Source organism: Oncorhynchus masou, chromosome 12 (assembly GCF_036934945.1).
Source record: "Oncorhynchus masou masou isolate Uvic2021 chromosome 12, UVic_Omas_1.1, whole genome shotgun sequence".
Classification (NCBI taxonomy): domain Eukaryota; kingdom Metazoa; phylum Chordata; class Actinopteri; order Salmoniformes; family Salmonidae; genus Oncorhynchus; species Oncorhynchus masou.
Window position 1 is genome coordinate 44,366,718 of NC_088223.1, and position 23,945 is coordinate 44,390,662.

At 42.9% G+C, this 23,945-nt stretch overlaps 1 pseudogene; it reads right to left on the reverse strand.

Moving 5' to 3' along the window:
• Window positions 1-1,402: 1,402 nt before the first annotated feature.
• Window positions 1,403-12,157, reverse strand: LOC135549336 (tuftelin-like; annotated as a pseudogene).
• Window positions 12,158-23,945: the final 11,788 nt, after the last annotated feature.

Consider the following 23,945-nt stretch of genomic DNA (forward strand, 5'->3'; position numbering starts at 1 on the left):
GACAGGAGGGGTTTCTAGTTGTTATTTTCTATGTGGGGTTCTAGTTTAGTTTTTCTATGTTGGTGTTTGGTATGATTCCCAATTAGAGGCTGCTGGCTATCGTTGTCTCTAATTGGGGATCATATTTAAGTAGCATTTTTTCCACCTTTGTTTTATGGGATATTGTTTTGAGTTAGTGTATGTTACACCTCTTAGTTATGGTTCATTGTTTGTTTCGTTCTTTCTTTGTTTATTGTTTTTGTTAGTTTCTAATAAATAATATGTGGAAACCATATCACGCTGCAGCTTGGTCCGATATTTATTCCAGCGAACGTGACAAGATGGAAGCCACTCCTCAGTAAAAGGCACATGACAGCCCACTTGGAACTTTCCAGAAAGCACCTAAAGGACTTTTAGACCATAAGAAAGCATCACATCTGGAGGAAAGCAGGCACCACTCATCACCTAGCCAATTCCATTCCTACGGTGAAGCATGGCGGTGGCAGCATCATGCTGTCAGGATCGAGGGAAAGATGAACAGAACAAAGTACAGAGATCCTTGATGAAAACCTGCTCCAGAGTGCTCAGGACCTCAGACTGGGGTGAAGGTTCACCTTCCAACAGGACCACAACCCTAAGCACACAATCCAAGACAATGCAGGAGTGGGTTCAGGACAACTTTCTGAATGTCCTTGAGTGGCCCAGCCAGAGCCCCAACTTGAACCTGATCAAACATCTCTGGAGAGACCTGAAAATAGCTGTGCAGAGATGCTTCCCATCCAACTTGACAGAGCTTGAAGACTCGAGGCTGTAATCGCTGCCAAAAGTGCTTCAACAAAGTACTGAGTAAAGGGTCTGAATACTTGTGATATTTAAAAATAATAATAATGAATTTGCAAACATAAAAACATGTTTTTGCTTTGTCATTATGAGGTATTGTGTGTAGATTGATGAGGAAATAAAACAATTTAATACATTTTAGAATAAGGCTGTAACGTAACAAAATTTGGAAAAAGTCAAGTGGTCGGAATACTTTCCGAATACACTGTACATTCGTAGACAGACTACTCACATACTATTCTCTCTCCCGCTCCCAAGCCTTGACCTCAATGACTGATTAAAGGAAGTGACTTGTTGCCTTGTGTTGTTGAAGGTTTTATCAGCTTACTGTGGGCAAAAAAGCAGAAATATACCGTAAAACACAAGGTGGACATAGATTTTCTTCCACTTCCTTGGCCCTCGTTTCTATCGTCAAAAAGTATACTGCATTGCTATTGTTCATGAAAATAACCGTCACACACTGACTGAATGTCAAGACAGGTGAGTCACATGTGAAGAACTATTATGAGCCAGTTTTCCAGACACAGATTAGGCCTAGCACAGGACTAAGGAATAGGTTTAATCTGTGTCAGGGAAATCGGCCCTATAGAGATAAGAGACTGGAAGATGGTGTTGTCACCTGTAGACGATGGGGTTTGGGTTTCCATTCTTTGGTGGGCAGAGAGGTGGGCTTCTGACTCTCCAGGAAGTACTCCCATCTGGTCACGCATCTCTGTGTTCTGGAGAGGGGTGAAAAGTCACTCAAAGAGAGAGGGACCCCTATCCCTCAAAAACATGCACACGCACCACAACACAGATAGCTGTATGAGTACGGACCTCAGCTTCCAGAAAATCACCTTCTCCTCTGGATCCCTGATCCCTTGATCTCTCTCCTGGATCACTGTCCGTGAGTTCTGCAGCTGTAACACTCACAAAACAGAATACTCGTACAGTGGCAACTAAATTATGTGAACCCTTTGGCGTTACCAAGATTTCTGCAAAAATGAGTCATCAAATTTGATCAGATCTAAGTCACAACAGACAGACATAGCGTGCTTAAACAAATAACACAGAAATTGTATTTCTTGTCTGTATCGAATACATCATTTAAACATTCACAGTGTAGGTATCATGACACTAGGCGAGACCCAAATGCAGACACAGGAGGCAGATGGTTGGAGTTTAAGATGTTTAATAAATCCAAAGGGAATAGGCAAGAGAATGGTCGTGGACAGGCAAAAGGTTACAACCAGGGGGCCTCCCCCTCAGCAATCATTTGAGAAACCAAGGCTATCGAGTCTGTCGATGAGGATGTGGTGATTGACAGAGTCGAAAGCCTTGGCCAGGTCAATGAATACGGCTGCACAGTATTGTTTCTTATCGATGGCGGTTAAGATATCCTTTAGGACCTTGAGCGTGGCTGAGGTGCACCCATGACCAGCTCTGAAACCAGATTGCATAGTGGAGAAGGTATGGTGGGATTTGAAATGGTCGGTAATCTGTTTGTTGACTTGGCTTTCGAAGACCTTAGAAAGGCAGGGTCGGATAGATATAGGTCTGTAGCAGTTTGGGTCAAGAGTGTCCCCCCCTTTGAAGAGGGGGATGACTGCAGCTGCTTTCCAATCTTTGGGAATCTCAGACGACACGAAAGAGAGGTTGAACAGGCTAGTAATAGGGGTTGCAACAATTTTGTTTTAGAAATAAAGGGTCCAGATTGTCTAGCCTGGCTGATTTGTAGGGGTCCAGATTTTGCAGCTCTTTCAGGACATCAGCTGACTGGATTTGGGAGAAGGAGAAATGGGGAAGGCTTGGGCGAGTTGCTGTGGGGGTGCAGTCTTGTTGACCGGGGTAGGGGTAGCTAGGTGGAAAGCATGGCCAGCCGTAGAAAAATGCTTATTGAAATTCTCAATTATAGTGAATTTATCAGTAGTGACAGTGTTTCCTATTCTCAGTGCAGTGGGCAGCTGGCAGGAGGTGTTCCTATTCTCCAAGGACTTTACGGTGTCCCAGAACTTTTTTGAGTTTGTGTTGCAGGAAGCAAATTTCTGCTTGAAAAAGCTAGCCTTGGCTTTTCTAACTGCCTGTGTGTATTGGTTTCTAGCTTCCCTGAAAAGTTGCATATCACGGGGGCTGTTTGATGCTAATGCAGAACGCGATAGGATGTTTTTGTGTTGGTTAATGGCAGTCAGGTCTGGAGAGAACCAGGGGCTATACCTGTTCCTGGTTCTAAATTTCTTGAATGGGGCATGCTTATTTAAGATGGTGAGGAAGGCATTTAAAAAAAATAACCAGGCATCCTCTACTGATGGGATGAGGTCAATGTCCTTCCAGGATACCCCGGCCAGGTCAATTAGAAAGGCCTGCTCGCTGAAGTGTTTCAGGGAGCGTTTGACAGTGATGAGTGGAGGTCATTTGACCGCTGACCCATTACGGATGCAGGCAATGAGGCAGTGATCGCTGAGATCTTGGTTGAAAACAGCAGAGGTGTATTTAGAGGGCAAGTTGGTTAGGATGATATCTATGAGGGTGCCCGTGTTTACGGTTTTGGGGTGGTACCTGGTAGGTTCATTGATAATTTGTGTGAGATTGAGGGCATCAAGATTAGATTGTAGGATGGCTGGGGTGTTAAGCATGTTCCAGTTTAGGTCGCCTAGCAGCACAAACTCTGAAGATAGATGGGGGGCAATCAGTTCACATATGGTGTCCAGAGCATAGCTGAAGGCAGAGGGTGGTCTATAGCAGGTGGCAACAGTGAGAGACTTGTTTTTAGATAGGTGGATTTTGTTTGAGAATTGTTCGTTTAGAACGTCCGGAACAGAGAGTAAAAGCAGGTTTCTGGGGGCGATAAAATAGCTTCAAGGTATAATGTACAGACAAAGGTATGGTAGGATGTGAATACAGTGGAGGTAAACCTAGGTATTGAGTGATGATTAGAGAGATATTGTCTCTAGAAACATCATTGAATCCTGGTGATGTCATCGCATGTGTGGGTGGTGGAACTGAAAGGTTGGATAAGGTAAAATGAGCAGGGCTAGAGGTTCTACAGTGAAATAAGCCAATAAACACTAACCAGAACAGCAATGATTGATTGATGCAGGGGGAAATGTAATCAATTTTACAATAACAAAATGTGGAAAAAGTCAAAGGGTCTGAATACTTTCAGAATGCACTGTATGTGTGTGTGTGTGTGTATCTGCCACGCGTGTACGTGCATCCGAGTGTGTGGGTGTGTGCTCACCTGTTGGATCATGTGGCAGACCTTCCTCTGCTGGCTCTTCAGCATGTCGTCCAGATGATGGATCTTCTCCTTCAGGACAGTCAGCTTCTTCTCCAGCTCCTCAGTTCTCACACCACAACCCAGTGGTTACATAAACAGAATTACCATCATATCTACACTGTATGAACTTGCCATATTTATGGGTCCAAATTTTAAAAGAAGTATACCGTATCCTTTTTAGTATCTTAAAAAATATGCTGTATACTCTTTTCAAACTTTGGATTTATAAGTATGGCAATTCATAAACGTTGTAGGCTTGAGTAGCAATGTTTCAATGTCTGTTGCTGAGGACTGTATTGTTGTATACTCATGTAGAGTTGTATATGAGATACTATGTGCAGACAGTCTACGTTTCAGTTGTATGACTGATTTGTAGTCATTATGGCGACAGATCCTCCTCACCTCTGCTTTTTCTCCTGCCCCCCCTCCTTGGCTGCTCTCAGCTGCAGCAGTTCAGCCTCGCTGTCGGCCATTTTGTCCTTCAGGACAACACCCTCCAGCTCCATGCCCCCCAGCAGCCGCTCCAACTCCTCCAACCTCTGACCTCGCTCCTCCGCCTACTCCTCCACTCGCTGCAGGTGCTTTGACTGCTTGTCAAGACGCCGGCTGAACTCACCGCTTTCAGTCTGCAGGGGGAGTTCCCAATTACATCTAGTTACAGTAATGGTCAGGAAATAGTTCAAATGTCTTAATCAGTGCATATTCAATTGTGGACTGGGATGTAATATTATGCAACACATATGCATCAATGATGACACTGGAACTAATGACTGTGTTCTGAGATGACTCTGAATAACAGTTGAACAAACAAACAAAACGATAGAGGATGATAGAGAGTGAGGGATGGGGAAAAGAAAGAGGGAGACCGATGAGACAGTAGACAAGTTGAGTAAAAAAAAGGATGGGAGATGAAAAAGAGAGAGAAAGAGGGGGATAAATATTCTTCATCATCTGGTGAACACTGACCTGCATTCAGTCCTTCTCCTCCTGGTGTCTCTTCTCAGACTCTTTCAGCTGATCATTCAGGTGCTTGCTCACCTCCCATACTTAGCACTGCCCTCTGAATTCTCCCTGACATGTGCGAGAGAGAAAAAGCAAGCTCAATGAACCTGGACATAGAGTAAACAAACAGATAGAGTGCTAGGTGCTGACATACTATTTGCATACCATTTGCAAATAAGTGTTTCCGTAATTGCCTGAGGTAAAAGGTCACCTAAATAGGTTGGTGCATCAGGTGAATGTCATGTGTCTGTCAGCTGAATACACACTGGTTTTCCCGGTAGAAGATCATATATGTAACAATATATGTATCGTTTTCTGACACCTTTTTAGAATGGAGGCCAGTGTAACAGGACTCTAGCATACACAGACAGGTCATAGACTTAAGTTACTGTCTGTGTAGATGTTTATTCCCTTAGAATGTATTGTTTTTCCCACTACCTAGGTAATGGATGTCTGGTGTCTTTTTACAGGACGTTATGATGTGCTGCACTGAGCCTGAGATAATGTGGTGGGAAATTGGATATGTAGTGCTAAGATGTGTGTATTGCATGCGAGATCTCTCGATATATTTGGTCTGTATCACTAGTCTTTTCACAGAACAGAACTTCCGGTTCCGGGTTGGAGCGAGCGGTCGCATCTACACTTCGGTCCGCAGGTAGTATAACTTTTCATTACATTTTTCATTACATTTCATTATAGTACAACGGTTTGATTTGTCTAATCTTAGCAATTTCTTCTTAGCTAGCTACATAGCCGTCTTTGTATCAAAGATAATTGCGTAATTATCGTATTTCGTCGTCCTAACGTAGTCTACACTGCTATCTGCCCAGCAGCTAGCTAAGCAGCTAGCTAACGTCCACTGTCCACCAGCACTGTAGAAACTATTACACTCAACTGAACGACTCGATTAGTGAAGTGTTAGCTAGCTACATAGTTGTCTTTGCTGTCTTCGTATCCAAGATAATTGTGTAGTTTAGAGTGTGTAGACTTAGAGTGATTATCTTAATTTACCGAGGTTAGCTAGCCAGCTATTTGTCGTCCTTAACGTAGGAGATGCTGCTAGCTAAGCTAGCCAACAGCTAGCCAACCTCTACCGAATAGAACTTCAACTAACTTCCACTTCGCTCCACAGGTAGTATCACATTTTCATTTCACTTCATTACAGTACAACGGTTTGATTTGTTTGATCGTAGCTAGCTAGCTACATAGCCGTCTTTGTATCTAAGACAATTGTGTAGTCTAGAGCGATTTTCTAGGTTAGCTAGCCAGCTATTGTCGTTCTTTTAACGTAACGTAACGCATTCAACACTGCTAGCTAGCCAGCTAGCCCCCGAATAGCAGCACTGTAGAAACTATTACAGTACAACGGTTTGATTTGTTTGATCGTAGCTAGCTAGCTACATAGCCATCTTTGTATCTAAGACAATTGTGTAGTCTAGAGCGATTTTCTAGGTTAGCTAGCCAGCTATTGTCGTTCTTTTAACGTAACGTAACGCAATCAACACTGCTAGCTAGCCAGCTAGCCCCCGAATAGCAGCACTGTAGAAACTATTACACTCGACGGAACGACTTGATTAGTGTAGTGTCAACATCGCAGCCACTGCCAGCTAGCCTACAAAGTCAACAACGCAGCCACTGCCAGCTAGCCTACTCCAGCAGTACTGTATCATTTCAATCATTTTAGTCAATAAGATTCTTGCTACGTAAGCTTAACTTTCTGAACATTCGAGACGTGCAGTCCACTTGTCATTCCAATCTCCTTTGCATTAGCGTAGCCTCTTCTGTAGCCTGTCAACTATGTGTCTATCTATCCCTGTTCTCTCCTCTCTGCACAGAACATACAAACGCTCCACACCGCGTGGCCGCGGCCACCCTAATCTGGTGGTCCCAGCGCGCACGACCCACGTGGAGTTCCAGGTCTCCGGTAGCCTCTGGAACTGCCGATCTGCGGCCAACAAGGCAGAGTTCATCTCAGCCTAAGCCTCCCTCCAGTCCCTCGACTTCTTGGCACTGACGGATCACCACAGATAACACTGCTACTCCTACTGCTCTCTCTTCGTCCGCCCACGTGTTCTCGCACACCCCGAGAGCTTCTGGTCAGCGGGGTGGTGGCACCGGGATCCTCATCTCTCCCAAGTGGTCATTCTCTCTTTCTCCCCTTACCCATCTGTCTATCGCCTCCTTTGAATTCCATGCTGTCACAGTTACCAGCCCTTTCAAGTCTCCGACCACTACCTTGTATCCTTTTCCCTCTCGCTCTCATCCAACACTTCCCACACTGCCCCTACTCGGATGGTATCGCGCCGTCCCAACCTTCGCTCTCTCTCCCCCGCTACTCTCTCCTCTTCCATCCTATCATCTCTTCCCTCTGCTCATACCTTCTCCAACCTATCTCCTGATTCTGCCTCCTCAACCCTCCTCTCTTCCCTTTCTGCATCCTTTGACTCTCTATGTCCCCTATCCTCCAGGCCGGCTCGGTCCTCCCCTCCCGCTCCGTGGCTCGACGACTCATTGCGAGCTCACAGAACAGAGCTCCGGGCAGCCGAGCGGAAATGGAGGAAAACTCGCCTCCCTGCGGACCTGGCATCCTTTCACTCCCTCCTCTCTACATTTTCCTCCTCTGTCTCTGCTGCTAAAGCCACTTTCTACCACTCTAAATTCCAAGCATCTGCCTCTAACCCTAGGAAGCTCTTTGCCACCTTCTCCTCCCTCCTGAATCCTCCCCCCCCTCCTCCCTCTCTGCAGATGACTTCGTCAACCATTTTGAAAAGAAGGTTGACGACATCCGATCCTCGTTTGCTAAGTCAAACGACACCGCTGGTTCTGCTCACACTGCCCTACCCTGTGCTCTGACCTCTTTCTCCCTCTCTCTCCAGATGAAATCTCGCTTCTTGTGACGGCCGGCCGCCCAACAACCTGCCCGCTTGACCCTATCCCCTCCTCTCTTCTCCAGACCATTTCCGGAGACCTTCTCCCTTACCTCACCTCGCTCATCAACTCATCCCTGACTGCTGGCTACGTCCCTTCCATCTTCAAGAGAGCGAGAGTTGCACCCCTTCTGAAAAAACCTACACTCGATCCCTCCGATGTCAACAACTACAGACCAGTATCCCTTCTTTCTTTTCTCTCCAAAACTCTTGAACGTGCCGTCCTTGGCCAGCTCTCCCGCTATCTCTCTCAGAATGACCTTCTTGATCCAAATCAGTCAGGTTTCAAGACTAGTCATTCAACTGAGACTGCTCTTCTCTGTATCACGGAGGCGCTCCGCACTGCTAAAGCTAACTCTCTCTCCTCTGCTCTCATCCTTCTAGACCTATCGGCTGCCTTCGATACTGTGAACCATCAGATCCTCCTCTCCACCCTCTCCGAGTTGGGCATCTCCGGTGCGGCCCACGCTTGGATTGCGTCCTACCTGACAGGTCGCTCCTACCAGGTGGCGTGGCGAGAATCTGTCTACTCGCCACGCGCTCTCACAACTGGTGTCCCCCAGGGCTCTGTTCTCCCTCCTAGGCCCTTCCTATTCTCGCTATACACCAAGTCACTTGGCTCTGTCATAACCTCACATGGTCTCTCCTATCATTGCTATGCAGACGACACACAATTAATCTTCTCCTTTCCCCCTTCTGATGACCAGGTGGCGAATCGCATCTCTGCATGTCTGGCAGACATATCAGTGTGGATGATGGATCACCACCTCAAGCTAAACCTCGGCAAGACGGAGCTGCTCTTCCTCCCGGGGAAGGACTGCCCGTTCCATGATCTCGCCATCACGGTTGACAACTCCATTGTGTCCTCCTCCCAGAGCGCTAAGAACCTTGGCGTGATCCTGGACAACACCCTGTCGTTCTCAACCAACATCATGGCGGTGGCCCGTTCCTGTTGGTTCATGCTCTACAACATCCGCAGAGTACGACCCTGCCTCACACAGGAAGCGGCGCAGGTCCTAATTCAGGCACTTGTCATCTCCCGTCTGGATTACTGCAACTCGCTGTTGGCTGGGCTCCCTGCCTGTGCCATTAAACCCCTACAACTCATCCAGAACGCCGCAGCCCGTCTGGTGTTCAACCTTCCCAAGTTCTCTCACGTCACCCCGCTCCTCCGCTCTCTCCACTGGCTTCCAGTTGAAGCTCGCATCCGCTACAAGACCATGGTGCTTGCCTACGGAGCTGTGAGGGGAACGGCACCGCAGTACCTCCAGGCTCTGATCAGGCCCTACACCCAAACAAGGGCACTGCGTTCATCCACCTCTGGCCTGCTCGCCTCCCTACCACTGAGGAAGTACAGTTCCCGCTCAGCCCAGTCAAAACTGTTCGCTGCTCTGGCCCCCCAATGGTGGAACAAACTCCCTCACGACGCCAGGACAGCGGAGTCAATCACCACCTTCCGGAGACACCTGAAACCCCACCTCTTCAAGGAATACCTAGGATAGGATAAGTAATCCTTCTCACCCCCCCCCCTTAAATGATTTAGATGCACTATTGTAAAGTGGCTGTTCCACTGGATGTCAGAAGGTGAATTCACCAATTTGTAAGTCGCTCTGGATAAGAGCGTCTGCTAAATGACTTAAATGTAATGTAAATGTAATGGACACATATGCTTTCCTATGACTTGGCAAATACTTATATAGTTTGAATATAAGTGTAATTTTCAGTTCATGTTCAAATTCAAACTCAAATTGTCTCCACAGTAATTTAATACTTTCTTTATATAAAAAGCACTAATGTGAAACTGATGCAAAACAAAAACCACAACATTTTAGATAACGAAAGTTAGAGGGTGTTGACATGCAAATAAAAAAAATAATACATTTGTGTATGACTCTGTCCCAACAATGTTATGATTGGTGACAATTGTTTGGTTGGTAGGCAGGGTGACTATGTAAACATTGGCTGGAAACTGAGGCAGAGTGAAGGGGTTAGTGGAGTAAAACAGATACAAATACTGACGATGCTGGATTGTTTGCATTTGAGTATTAGAAAGACCTTGAGATGAGCCTCTGAAGGCCATTTCACACTGCATTGTTCTTAGCCCCAGGCTAGACTGGCCCTGGGATAGCTTAGCCTGTGTTCACACAAGCATTGTTAACCCTGGCTGGGCTATGATTTAACCCTGGGCTAAGGATTCACACTTGTATTCCAAAGCCTTGGTCTAACAGACAAACAACATGCGAGCAACATTCTCTCTCTTACACGCAACCTATGTTACAAGTAATAAGACATTTATTAACACATTATATACTGTTTAAGATGTATTTTTATGTGTGACAATGATGTTTTGCTTGCTCAAAGTCACACTTGCAAGTTTAAATTGCACTCTTGACTGGCCTGTGCAGGGGACCCATCCTCTTCTCGCTGGGCCACATTTCTTCTCTCTTAACTCAGTGTTTGCTCGCGCTTGCCATCTCATGCTTTTGAATTGGATTTGACACCATCGATTACAGAATCCCAAATAATTTATATTTGTCATTGGATGTTTTTCTTTTTTAATACAGTCAGTGATATAGGAGTCAAATCACATAGGGAATCTCATCAGATCAGATGACATCAGCAAGCCAGAGCCATCTGTGGAAAGAGCACAGGTAAAACCAAGATATAAGTGCAAACAGAATGAATGTATCCTTCAACATAAAAGTCCAACTAAAACAATGACATGAGCTCTGTCACAATTGATCTCTGCTCAACTCCTCACTTCCTCTCCACTTGCATCCATCTCGAAACCCATTGGAGGAGGTCTAAGGCGAGGAACCTTGGGTCGTCTCCTCCAATGGTGTTTTAGGAGGCGTGATGATCAGTTCTTGCATCCATAGCTCTGTCTATGAATTTGAGAGTGGTTACATTTCTCCAGTCCCATCCCTCAGTTTTCAGGGGCAGGGAGTATACTTTAAAAAACAGATAAATGAGCATACTAGTATGTTTAAGCATACATGACTGTTGGTAGTGCTGTGCCATACATACCTTTAGCTCCCAGGTACAGCAGAGCTGACACACTAAAGATGAAGTTACGGCAGATGTCTTGGCCACCCTCTCTGGCTGTTCTCTAGACAGAGGTAGTGCTGGAAGGTGTCCCATGCACTGTTTGTGGCCACGTCACCTCCCTCAGAACCAGTGAAAATCTCCAGGTTCTTACAGTGGGGTGTTAGCATAATCTATAGAGAGGGCGGCAGGGTAGCCTAGTGGTTAGAGCGTTGGAGTTCAAACCCCCGAGCTGACAAGGTACAAATCTGTCGTTCTGCCCCTGAACAGGCAGTTAACCCACTGTTCCTAGGCCGTCATTGAAAATAAGAATTTGTTCTTAACTGGTTAAATAAAGGTAAAAAAAAATATTAAAAAAAATACAGGAGATGGAATTAGATTTAGTGTGGAGTTGGAAGTCCCGACATAAAATCCTTGTACAATCCATAGACATTGGTAAAATGGTCATCAAAAGCATGGCACTAGAGTTTTGAGGAAGGTGGAACGATACATATGTGCCGAGTTGTGATAGGCATAAGATGAGTTGGTGGCCCACTGGTCCAAACTTGAGGTCCTCAGCCTCATTGGTGTAGTGGCCAGGGAGATGAAGTAGAAGCCTGACTCCACCTGCTCAAATGTGTTCCCTCTACACACACTGACCTGTCTCCTGAGAACAATTGGAGTGAGAGAGTGAGAGAGTGAGTGAGAGTGAGAGAGTGAGTGAGAGAGAAAGGAAAATAAGATGTCAGGAAATGTCACAGAGTTCAATTGGAGTTTAAATGTTTTAACATTTTAATGTTTCATTCAAGGCAACAGTCTATTTTAAGACTGCTCTGGCTGTATCAAAAGAGGCAACTATGGTTAATCATATAGCCAAATAGGTGATAACAAGATGTGAGACTGGACTGAGCTGAGATATAGGGCAATTCCACTGTAACAGAGTGATGCTGATCTCAGATTATGTCAAAAAGAAACCAATGATTTCAGAGTGAAACAAACAATACAGCTCTATGCACATGGACTACTTTTAACAATTTGCATCATCGGTTTGTCTGACATGCATTTTAAAGTGAAAAATCTTAGTCTCCGCATCACTCCGTTACCATGGAATTACCCTGTACCTTTCCATGCCACTTGTCAGTCAGCATGGCTCAGTACTAAACAGTATGCTGTCAGTTCATGCCCAGCCCAGCTTGTGGAGAACTATCCTCCTATAGGTTCACCTTACCTACACTACTCATATTGTTTAGCAATGACTATCACATACATTCAATACAGAAACATCTTTCTAACCGATAAACAGCAGCTTTGGTTAAACCACATGGCTAAACAATAGATCGCTATCTAACATTATCTAGTTAGCTTCCTAGCTACCTGACGTTCACCTAGCTTGACTCATCAATAGCCTGCTTTAATAACACCTCTTAAGGATCAGACCCTTTTTTTCTTCAATTTTCGCATACAATGACATACCCAAATCTAACTGCCTGTAGCTCAGGACCTGAAGCAAGGATATGCATATTCTTGATACCATTTGAAAGGAAACACTTTAACGTTTGTGGAAATTGGAAAAGAATGTAGGAGAATATAACCTTTTAGATATGGTAAAAGATAATACAAAGAAAAAAACAACCATTTTTTGTACCATCATCTTTGAAATACAAGCGAAAAGGTCATAATGTATTATTCCAGCCCAGGTGCAATTTAGATTTTGGCCATTAGTTGACAGCAGTGTATGTAGAACATTTTAGACCGATCCAATGAACCATTGCATTTCTGTAAAACAAATGTTGTATCGAGACTGCCCAAGTGTGCCTAATTTGTTTATTAATAACTTTAAGCTCATAATTTTGCACTCTCCTCAAACAATAACATGGTATTATTTCACTGTAAAAACTGCTGTAAATTGGACAGTGCAGTTAAATTAACAAGAATGTAAGCTTTCTGCCCATATCAGATATGTCAATGTCCTAGGAATGTTTTTTGTTACTTACAACCTCATGCCAATCACATTATAACCCCCGACTTCAATTTCAAAATCATAATTGATTAGCTAGCTAGTTGGTTAATTAGTTTCGATAATGAAAAATTAGTCCACATTTTTCCTCTCTCTACCCTACTGATGTTACATTTGCACACCCCTTGGTTAACATAGAGATTCTGGGAACATCAGAAGGTGGGTGGAAATGAACTATATTCTGGTAATCCGACCAATTGAACATATGCGGTGGTACTTAATGAATATGATGTCAGTCAATGACAAGATGACATCAACTCTACAGTGGAAAGTCTACACATCAGAGTTATCGGATTCACATGGAATTGTTGTTCAATTTAAATGTTTGAATATGAAATGATTTGTGATGGGATGAAATGTGATTTTAGCTCCTAAAATTGTGAGATTTGGGTTTTCATAAGGTTAGGGCTCTGCTCAATCAGTGGCCCGCCCCTGTGAAGAGACAGGGGTTATAAAACTTTTCAGACACACCCTTCTCGCTCCACTATATAAAGCCTTGACAAAAATGTAACCTCCTGTTCCGAGGATGTGAGGATGACGGTCCGATGTCAGAATGGTTCAGATAATAACTACAGAACGAAGCCAACATCAGCGTGAGCTTTGGTTGCGAATGGTATGAACTTTGAACTGTTATTCACTACAGAAGTGTACCTCCTAGCCGTTGAGTTAGCAACAGCAGCTGCAAACGAGGGTCAGGAAGGAACAGACAGAGTATCCGTCTATCACACAACAATGTTACAACAACGTTTTCCAATTGACCACCAGAGACATTCTTCAAAGGACTCGGGTTTGTCAACACGGCCTTCCACCTACCACCAACCTACTGAAGCGCAGCTCAGTGTAAATATTTATTGCATTTTCCTTTTCCAAATGGGCGGTAATTCAGAATGCTTAAGATACTGTATTTACGATAGCACAACTTCTTCCTTTGTTACTCAGTCTTCCAGCTCTTTCACTCAAACCCAGCCCCTTTTCTTTTGTGTAACAAGCTGTCATATCTGCTCCGCCCGCCAGGGACGTTTTCCTTTATGACGTAATTTTTCATCAAGTTATGATTAATTATGTGTGTGTGTAATTCTGTGTGATTAGTTAGGTATTTAGTAAATAAATAATTAAACCCAATTTTGTATTGCTGATTCAACTTGTTAGCCAGGGTTCGTGAAGGTAACCAATAATTTACAACTTTCAGATGAGACTGAATTAAGGTGATGATTAATATTGACTGCTATTGATGTAAAATATTACTAGGTCTTTAAGAGTTTATTCGGAAGATAACAGCTCTATAAATAGTATTTCGTGGTGCCCCGACTCTCGAGTTAATTACATTTACATGATTAGCTCAATCAGGTAATATTAATTACGGAGAAGTTATTTTATAGCATGTCATATCACTTAATCAAATTTCTTTCTAACGAGATCGGCGGGCTAAGACAGTACCAAAGATTATAGATATACTGACAAGACACGTTTCTCCGCCCTAACAATGAGAGTCGTTGTCCACAAAGCGGCAAGGCGGGCTGTCTTGCTGCCACCTATCCTTTCTCTCAGCCATCATTCACCTTTCACTGTCCCCTTTCATCTCTATGGTCAAAAATCCGGTTAGAGCTGTCAAGATGTGATTGGTCCAAATACCTGACCAATTGCGTTTTTCAGTAGACTGTTACAGGCTATGTTCATTGGCTAGAATTTCCGTTCTAAAATTATAGTAAGCAGTTGTGAGAGCAAAATGGATTTTGGAGAGCAAACTGAAAAATTGGTGTGACAGGGAGAAAAGACATCCATGATGGGACACAACATTTCAGTGAGTGCAGTAATTTCTGAGTCTTGACATGTAGTAAGTATTTTTTTAGGCAAACAAACATCTCTGCTTTCTAATTTACTGCGTGTGGAAATTCAGTTCTGCTTGCTCAAAGTCACACTCGCAAGCTCTTAAGTTTAATTTGTGCGCACCACGCTGGCCTGCACTTGTCCTCTGCTCGCTCGACCACAGTTCTCTCTCCACTCAATAGTATGAATTTACATGCAGAGTGCATTACAGGCATCACAAGCATATGTCAATTAAGTAAAAGTGTCACATTTGTGATTGGACATTCTAGGAATGTGCAAGTGTGAACACTTCAGACAGTGAACACTTCAGAATGTGCAAGTGTGAACACTCGCTTAGCTCCGCGCTAAAATCTCCCTTAGCGCAGGGCTAAGGAGGCTCTTAGGCCTGGGCTAATTTGCAATGTGAACGCACCTTGAGTGGCTTAGCTACCTTATTGTTGTTATTATTTATTTTGTCTGGCGACCATCTGTTCCCTCAAAGTCTTCAAACAGTACCGAACCTAAAGAGAAAGACACTGCACATATAAGAATTTACATCAAAAATACACATGCACACTAGAAATATTTTGATTGGAATGGAATTGGAGGAAACGGCTGCAGATTTACAGGCTCCTTTTTTTGCATTGTTTGTAACTTATTTTGTTCATAATGTTGATGCTACCACCTCTTATGACCTAAAATAGCTTCTGGATATCAGAATAGTGAATACTCACCTCGAACTGGACAAATAATTTTTCTTTAATGAGTCTAAAGCGAGGAATATAATTCCCTGTCATTCACATGAAGAAAATATGGAAATACATGGGGCGGAAAATGTGAGAATGTGTCGGCAAGTAGGTAACCCGCCTCAACCATTCATTCTTTTGGCCAACGTGCAATCACTGGAGAATAAACTAGATGAGCTCCATTCAAGACTATCCTACCAACGGGACATTAAAAACTGTAATATCTTGTGTTTCACGAATCATGGCAGAACGACGACACGGATAATATACAGTTGGCTGGGTTTTCCGTGCATCTGCAGGACAAAACAGCTACGTCCGGTAAGACGAGGGGTCGGGGTGAGCGATGTCTAATATTAAGGTAGTCTCGAGATATTGCTTGCCTGAGCTAGAGTATCTCATGATAAGCTGTAGACCACACTATCTACCAAGAGCATTTTCATTTATATTTTTTGTAGCCGTCAATTTACCACCACAAACCTATGCTGGCACTAAAACTGCACTCAATGAGCTGTGTAAGGCTATAAGCAAACAAGAAAATGTTCAATCAGAAGCGGTGCTCCTAGTGGCAGGGGACTTTAATGCAAGCAAACTTAAATCCGTTTGACCTAATTTCTACCAGCATGTCACATGTGCAACCAGAGGGAAAAAAACTCTAGACCACCTTTACTCCACACATAGAGACGCATACAAAGCTCTTCCTCACCCTCCATTTGTTAAATCTGACCATAATTCTATCCCCCTGATTCCTGCTTACAAGCAAAAGCTAAAGCAGGAAGTACCAACGACTCGCTCAATACAGAACTGGTCAGATGATGCGGATGCTACTCTACAGGACTGTTTTGCTAGCATAGACTTGAAAATGTTCTGGGATTCATCCAATTGCATTGAGGAGTATACCACCTCAGTCAACGGCTTTATCAATATGTGCACCGACAACATCGTCCCCACAGTGACCGTACGTACATACGAGAGGTCGACCGATTAATCGGAATGGCCATTTAATTATGGACATTTTCAAGTTTTCATAACAATCGGTAAATCTGCATTTTTTTCACTGATTATGGCCGATTACATTGCACTCCATGAGGAGACTGCGTGGCAGGCTGACTACCTGTTACCCGGGTGCAGCAAGGAGCCAAGGTTAGTTGCTAGCTAGCATTAAACTTATCTTATAAAAAAACAATCAATCTTAACATAATCACTAGTTAACTACACATGGTTGATGATATTACTAGTTTAACTAGCTTGTCCTGCGTTGAATATAATCGATGTGGTGCGTGTGAATTTATCATCGAATCACAGCCTACTTCACCAAGCGGGTGATGATTTTAACAAGCACTTTCGTGAAAAAAGCACTGTCGTTGCACCAATGTGTACCTAACCATAAACATCATTGCCTTTCTTAAAATCAATGTACAAGTAATGTATGTCACATATGCTGTTATCGAAAATATATGGGAATATCTGCTCAATCCAAATTTACTACCAACTGATTGCAGCACTACCGCAACAAATGGAGGAGACAAGTGGAAAAGGGAAAAGCAAGGGAACTTGTTTGCCTGCCATATATTAAAGATACAAATTGGATGAAAGGAACTGGCATAAATAGAAAAATATACCACAGTTTCATCTGATGACAAAAATGTTGACAGCTGCGCCATACAGGTTGCAAACAAAAAAACTGGAGGAGATTTTCGATGTACCAATTCCATGGCATATGGTTTATGAACTGGTACAAACAACCACACTTGACACGACACTTTTTATCAACTAAAATTATTTATATAAAATTATTGCCATCAACAGAATGCTATATATATATGGGGCATACAACAATCTCAGCTCTGTAGATTTTGTTGTGAAGAGGCTGAATCAGTAGATTCCTTATTCTGGTATTGCCCCTATGTAGCTTGTTTCTGGTCACAGGTTCAGGAATGGTTAAAGAAATCACAACATGCACTTAAAATTAACCTTACAAATAGCAGTGTTGGGCAATCTGGAAAGCCATAGCCAATGTTGGGGAATAATCAGAATTAGTTGGTAACATAGGTAAGATGTTTTATATTCATTATATGCTTGCGAGTTACTTCTCATCAGAATGTCTATTTTTGTATAATATTGTGGGCCGGTTGCAGTTCTGTTCTCTGTCATGGGGTAAGTTACTTGGGCCGCAGAGAGGGGAGGGGTCAAGTTAGTCTTCATATGTAAACATATCTTTTAAATCAATTATCTCTTGGCTCCACAATGTCTGTGTGCCAGTCACTGTGTCTCTGTGATCTTGTCAAGGAGGTGGTATTTGATATATGCCTGTTGATAGGTTTTGTTTTATGGTTCTGAGTGAGAAAAGAACATAGTTTAGGAGACAAAGCTGAACGATAATTTATGGCCAATGCTGTCTGGCTATGTGTGTCTTTGCTATAAAGGATCTCAGTTGCAATGTGTAAGGACTCTCAGAGAATTCATTTATAGACACTGAATTGATCTGAGAGTCACAGGGTTGTGATGGAGCTCATATAATTAAAGATGGACTTTATGATAACTCTGACTTGTGTGTGGTTTGCTCTCATGATTTGGTAAATACAGGAAATTTCCACAACACCAGTCAATAAATAATATAAAATTAGGAAAGAAGTTAAAATGCATTAAATACACACCAAAATGTTACAGATACTATAAAAATTTCCCATCACTCAGACAGTTAGTGAATACACAGCATCCAGCACATCAATCAAATATATAGACAAAAGCCCTTTTACTTCAAAATAATAACCACAGTGGTTATAGAGGGTGCAACAGTTCAACAGCTCATGAGCAAATGTCAGTTGGCTTTTCATAGCTGAGCAATAATAGGTTGAAAGAGAGAGTCAAAACAGAAGAACCAGGACAAGGAAGCACATCCATTGAAACGGGTAAAAAAAATATTTGGAAAAACAATTCCACTCCAATTCCCTTTATGGATGGGTGCATCTTTGAATTTGCTGTTGAATGGCCTGCTCCTTCTCCATTTTCAGAACACCATCCCGCTCCCCCAGAGTGATCGATAGTATATTTTAGCTCGCACTGTGATGATTGTGTTTCTGAGCTCTCAGGTTGATGTAGCGAGTTATGGTCTTCACTGATCTCACTCTCCGTCAGCTCCATCTGTGGCGACGAGGGGCAGGACTCGATTGTATACTGATGGTCGTGAGCGCTATCTAGCTGGGCCCTGAGCTCTTTAGTGATGGTCCCGGTGGACCTCTTCTCCACCACAGCACAGGAACACTCTGGCACCTAGGGGTCAGTTCAGCATGCTGTACGAACTGCTCTTTCATTTGGTAGAAAACAATTAAGGAATCTATTTGGCTATAGTTATATTCAAGAATCAATGCATATACTTGACATAAACAATAGCCGTAGAAATAACATGGATTTGCATGTACCACCTGCCTCCTCCAGGATGAAAACATTTTCAGGGATGAAGATGTCATCCTGAAAACAAGCAAAAGTTTTGTTAAGACAACTGAACCCACATATATCAGTTGGCATTAACAATCTACCTGTTGTATGCTTTATCAACACACACACACACAATAGCCGTAGAAATAACATGGATTTGCATGTACCACCTGCCTCCTCCAGGATGAAAACATTTTCAGGGATGAAGATGTCATCCTGAAAACAAGCAAAAGCTTTGTTAAGACAACTGAACCCACATATATCAGTTGGCATTAACAATCTACCTGTTGTATGCTTTATCAACACACACACACACACACACACACACACACACACACACAGCAAATACAGGGACATGTATTTATCAGCAAACATTAGCTATGTCAACTTCAGTCTTGCTAAATGAGGTGGAGCTCAGATTACAAAAACAAATGTCAACAAAATGTATTACAGTACTTGTCTATCTGAGGTGGGAGCTAACTATAGTAACTAACGATACCTAATAACAGGGGTACACGGATAAACTGTGTTGCAATTTTAGTTGCAATTGAATTGCTTGCTAACCTTATTTGCTGGGGGGTGTTACACAAAACACTTCAGATGCAATTAGCTAGTTACCTTCAACTGGAGTTGCAACAAAGTTGTCCAGTGTCTAACGCTAGCCTAGTCAACCACAGTCATGACCGGTTAACGTTACCTCTGGGGCTACATTGCATTGACTCGCGTGGCCTCCTTCGTCCAGTCGCTTTTGATGATGGTCGGTCGGTAACCCCTACACCATAACCCTCGAAATGCCCTTCATCTGCGAAATGCTGTCTGCAGATCTGCAACTTACTTCTCTATCTATAAACCGACACTGAGATATCACGTGTTTACTATTATATTATACAAAATGTCCAGGGTACGCTGAAAGGCTACATGTTAATATCCATACAATTACAGAGCTATAATACATTTTATATCACCACGCTGTAGGTTATTACTGTAGCCAGGAAAAGCAGAGTATAAGTAAAACTGCTGCCAACATACCACAAAGCCACAGGTAGCATATCCGAAAAAAACGCTGGCTCAGCGAAATGCAGAAGCTATTTTAATACGATTCAACAAATCCATTTGGCAATCATTTACTGACACCGACCAACGGCAAGAACAAATAGACAGTAGCATAAGCAAATAATAACTCGGATAGTGCGCCAGTCATGAGTATGACGTGTATCGTCGACATCTCTAGCGCACAGATTCTGGGGCAAATAAGTAGCTGTTAACGACATATACAGGCGCATTAATGGCCTACTGTAGTCTACCTGCTATAAAAAAAGGAAGTTCCAGGCGAGATATCAGAAGAGCCGTATCAAGTCTCTGATTTTCGAGAGGTGTGTTTGCTCTCGCAGTGTAGTAGCCTAGAATAAAACACTGATGGAGAAGACAGGCTATGTGCACACTTCCCACAAAATGAGGTGGAAACTGGGCTGCACTTCCTAACCTCCTGCCTCAATGTGTAACCATATTAGCGAGACATTTCCCTCAGATTACACAGATCCACAAAGAATTCGAAAACAACCCCGATTAAGATAACCTCCCATATCTACTGGGTGAAAAAACACAGCGTGCCATCACCGCAGCATGATTTGTGACCTGTTGCCACAAGAAAAGGTCAACCAGTGAAGAACAAACACCATTGTAAATACAACACATATTTATGCTTATTTATTTTCCCTTTTGTACATGAACCATTTGTACATCGTTACAACACTGTATATATTACATAATATGACATTTGTAATGTCTTTATTCTTTTAAAACTTCTAAATGTTTACTGTTAATATACCAAAGTGAAATAAACAAAAATGATCTACCTCACTTGCTTTGGCAATGTTAACATATGTTTCCCACGCCAATAAAGCCCCTTGAATTGTTTCACATTATACTGTAGAAAAACAAATTCCCACTACTGCTACAAGAGCAACCTGTTGTCAGCGGGTACGTCAGATAACTATCGTCCCGCCCTCGAAACAAGCTAATTGGCGCAGGATAACGGGGAAGGCGGCACCTATTGAACGCACGGTCTTTTCGATATTGGCGGGACATTGCTTCCAATCAATAGTCTAGCGATTACGATTATTTGCGCTTCATAGCTATGTTTGCTATAGGCTACCTGAGTACATTAACCCAGTTTCTTTTCAATAGAATTTAGGGCTATTCTCAAAATAATAGTCGAGATAAATTATCATGGATTGATCACAATGAATATCGTAATTAAATATCACAGTTGACTACCACAAGAGAAATCTGGCAGCCTAACATATAGGTTTACACTACACAATTATATAAGGTTGCAGTTCCACTGTGTGACTATATAAGATTGATCATGTTTGATGACTGGTTTGAGGTGATTTGTGAATTAATGCAACCAAGGATGCATTCGGTTTTTGGTCATGAATGGTAATACATGGGTTGGAGTGCAGTTTCTCCTGGCCCATAGAAAGACTACTTGCATCATGCCATGGTAATAACTAATTTTCTTTAACAAGATACATTTTCTTCATAGCTCACTGCTCATCTATGACCAAAAACAAGTTATGTTGGATTGTTACAGTGTATCAGTGGAAAGTCTTGATGAGGACCCCAACAGTACATTTCTAGAGAGCAGAACAAAATTCTGTTTCTCAGACATCAACAATGCATTTAGATGGATATAATCCCCATGACAGACACTGAAAGATGGAATTGGCATAATGGTTATCAATGCTCATGTCAGTACCATTCGGGATTTGGGTCAAAATCATTTCAATTCACTCAAATCAGTCTCGGAAATCCCAGACCTAGGGCAACAGCGCTATACAGTGTACAAAACATTAAGAATACCCTTTCTAATATTGAGTTGCACCCCACCCTCCCCCTTGTGCCCTCAGAACAACCTGAATTTGTAAGGGCACGGACTCTACAAGGTGTCAAAAGCATTCCACATGGATGCTGGGCCATGTTGACTCCATTGCTTCCCACAGTTGTGTCAAGTTCGCTGGATGTCCTAAGGTGCTGGACCATTCTTGATACACACAAGAAACTGTTGTGTGAAAAACGCAGCAGTGTTGCAGTTCTTGACACAACCCGAAGCAACTGGCACCTACTACCATACCCCATTTAAAGGCACTTTAATATTGTGTCTTGCCCATTTGCCCTCTGAATGGCACACGTATCCAATCAATCTCTCAATTGTCTCAAGGCTGAAAAATCATTTTTTAACCGGTCTCCTCCCCTTCATCTAAACTGATTGAAAGGGATTTAATAAGTGACATCAATAAGGGATCATAGCTTTCACCTGGTCAGTCTGTCATGGAAAAAAGCAGGTGTTCATAATGTTTTGTACACTCAGTGTATGTCAGAATGTTAATGTGGGAGGCAACCTGCCTGCATAGGGCAGGGTTCCCCAACTGACGGCACGAATTTGGCCCATGGGGGATATTATTTGGCCACCCAAGTTCTCTGATCAAAATACTTTTTAGTTGTTGGACATAAGACTGTTAAAACACCAGCAAATCAGCTCCAAATACATTTCCAAAGTACTCACCCATGGAGATATGTGATTGTATACAACTGTAAGCAAAGTTTGAAATGGTTATGTTTTAGTAAAATATATCAGTTTCGGCTTCTTGCGGTCAATTTGCAGTCTACAAATTATCTGTAATTATGTTCCAGGGCCCTGGTTGAATGAAGTTGATGACCCCTGGCCTAGGGAGACTACTCAATTCAGGAAATAGACAAATTCCCAGTGGTGGAAAAAGAAACCAATTGTCATACTCGAGCAAAAGTAAAAATACCTTAATAGAAAATTACTCAAGTAAAAGTTAGTCACCCAGTAAAATCATACTTGAGTAAAAGCAAGAGGCACTGAGTTTGAAGGTAGGCCTTGAAATACATCCACAGGTACACCTCCAATTGACTCAAATGTCAATTTGCCTATCAGAAACTTCTAAGCCATGACATCATTTTCTGGAATTTTCCAAGCTGTTTAAAGGCACAGTCAACTTAGTATATGTAAACCTCTGACCCACTGGAGTTGTGATACAGTGAATTATAAGTGAAATAATCTGTCTGTAAACAATTGCTGCTAGAGTTACTTGTGTCATGCACAAAGTAGGTGTCCTAACCGACTTTCCAAAACTAGTTTTTTAACAAGAAATTTGTGGAGTGGTTGAAAAATGAGTTTTAATGACTCCAACCTAAGTGTATGTAAACTTCCGACTTCAACTGTAGGTATTCCTCTTGTCCAGGGCAGTGTGCAGTGGGTTGGCGATGCATCGTCTGTGGACCTATTGGGTCAGTCCGCAAATTGAAGTGGGTCTAGGGTGACAGGTAAGGTGGAGGTGATATGATCCTTGACTAGTCTCTCAAAGCACTTCATGATGACAAAAGTGAGTGCTACGGGGCGATAGTCGTTTAGTTCAGTTACCTTTGCCTTCTTGGGTACAAAAACAATGGTGGCCATCTTGAAGCATGTGGGGACAGCAGACTGGGATAGGGAGAGATAATGTCCTTAAACACACCAGCCAGCTGGTCTGTGCATGCTCTGAGGATTCGGCTAGGGATGCCGTCTGGGCTGGCAGCTTAGCAAGGGTTAACACGTTTAAATGTCTTACATCAGCCACAGAGAAGGAGACCACAGTCCTTGATCGTGGGCCGCGTTGGTGGCACTGTATTATCCTCAAAGCGGGCAGAGGTGTTTCGATTGTCTGGAAGCAAAACTCCTGTGTCCGTGATGTGGCTGGTTTTTCTTTTGTAGTCCGTGATGGTCTGTAGACCCTGCCACATACGCCTCGTGTCTGAGCCGTTGAATTGCGGCTCCACTGTCTCTATACAGACAATTTGCTTGTTTGATTGCCTTGCAGAGGGAATAACTACATTGTTTGTATTAG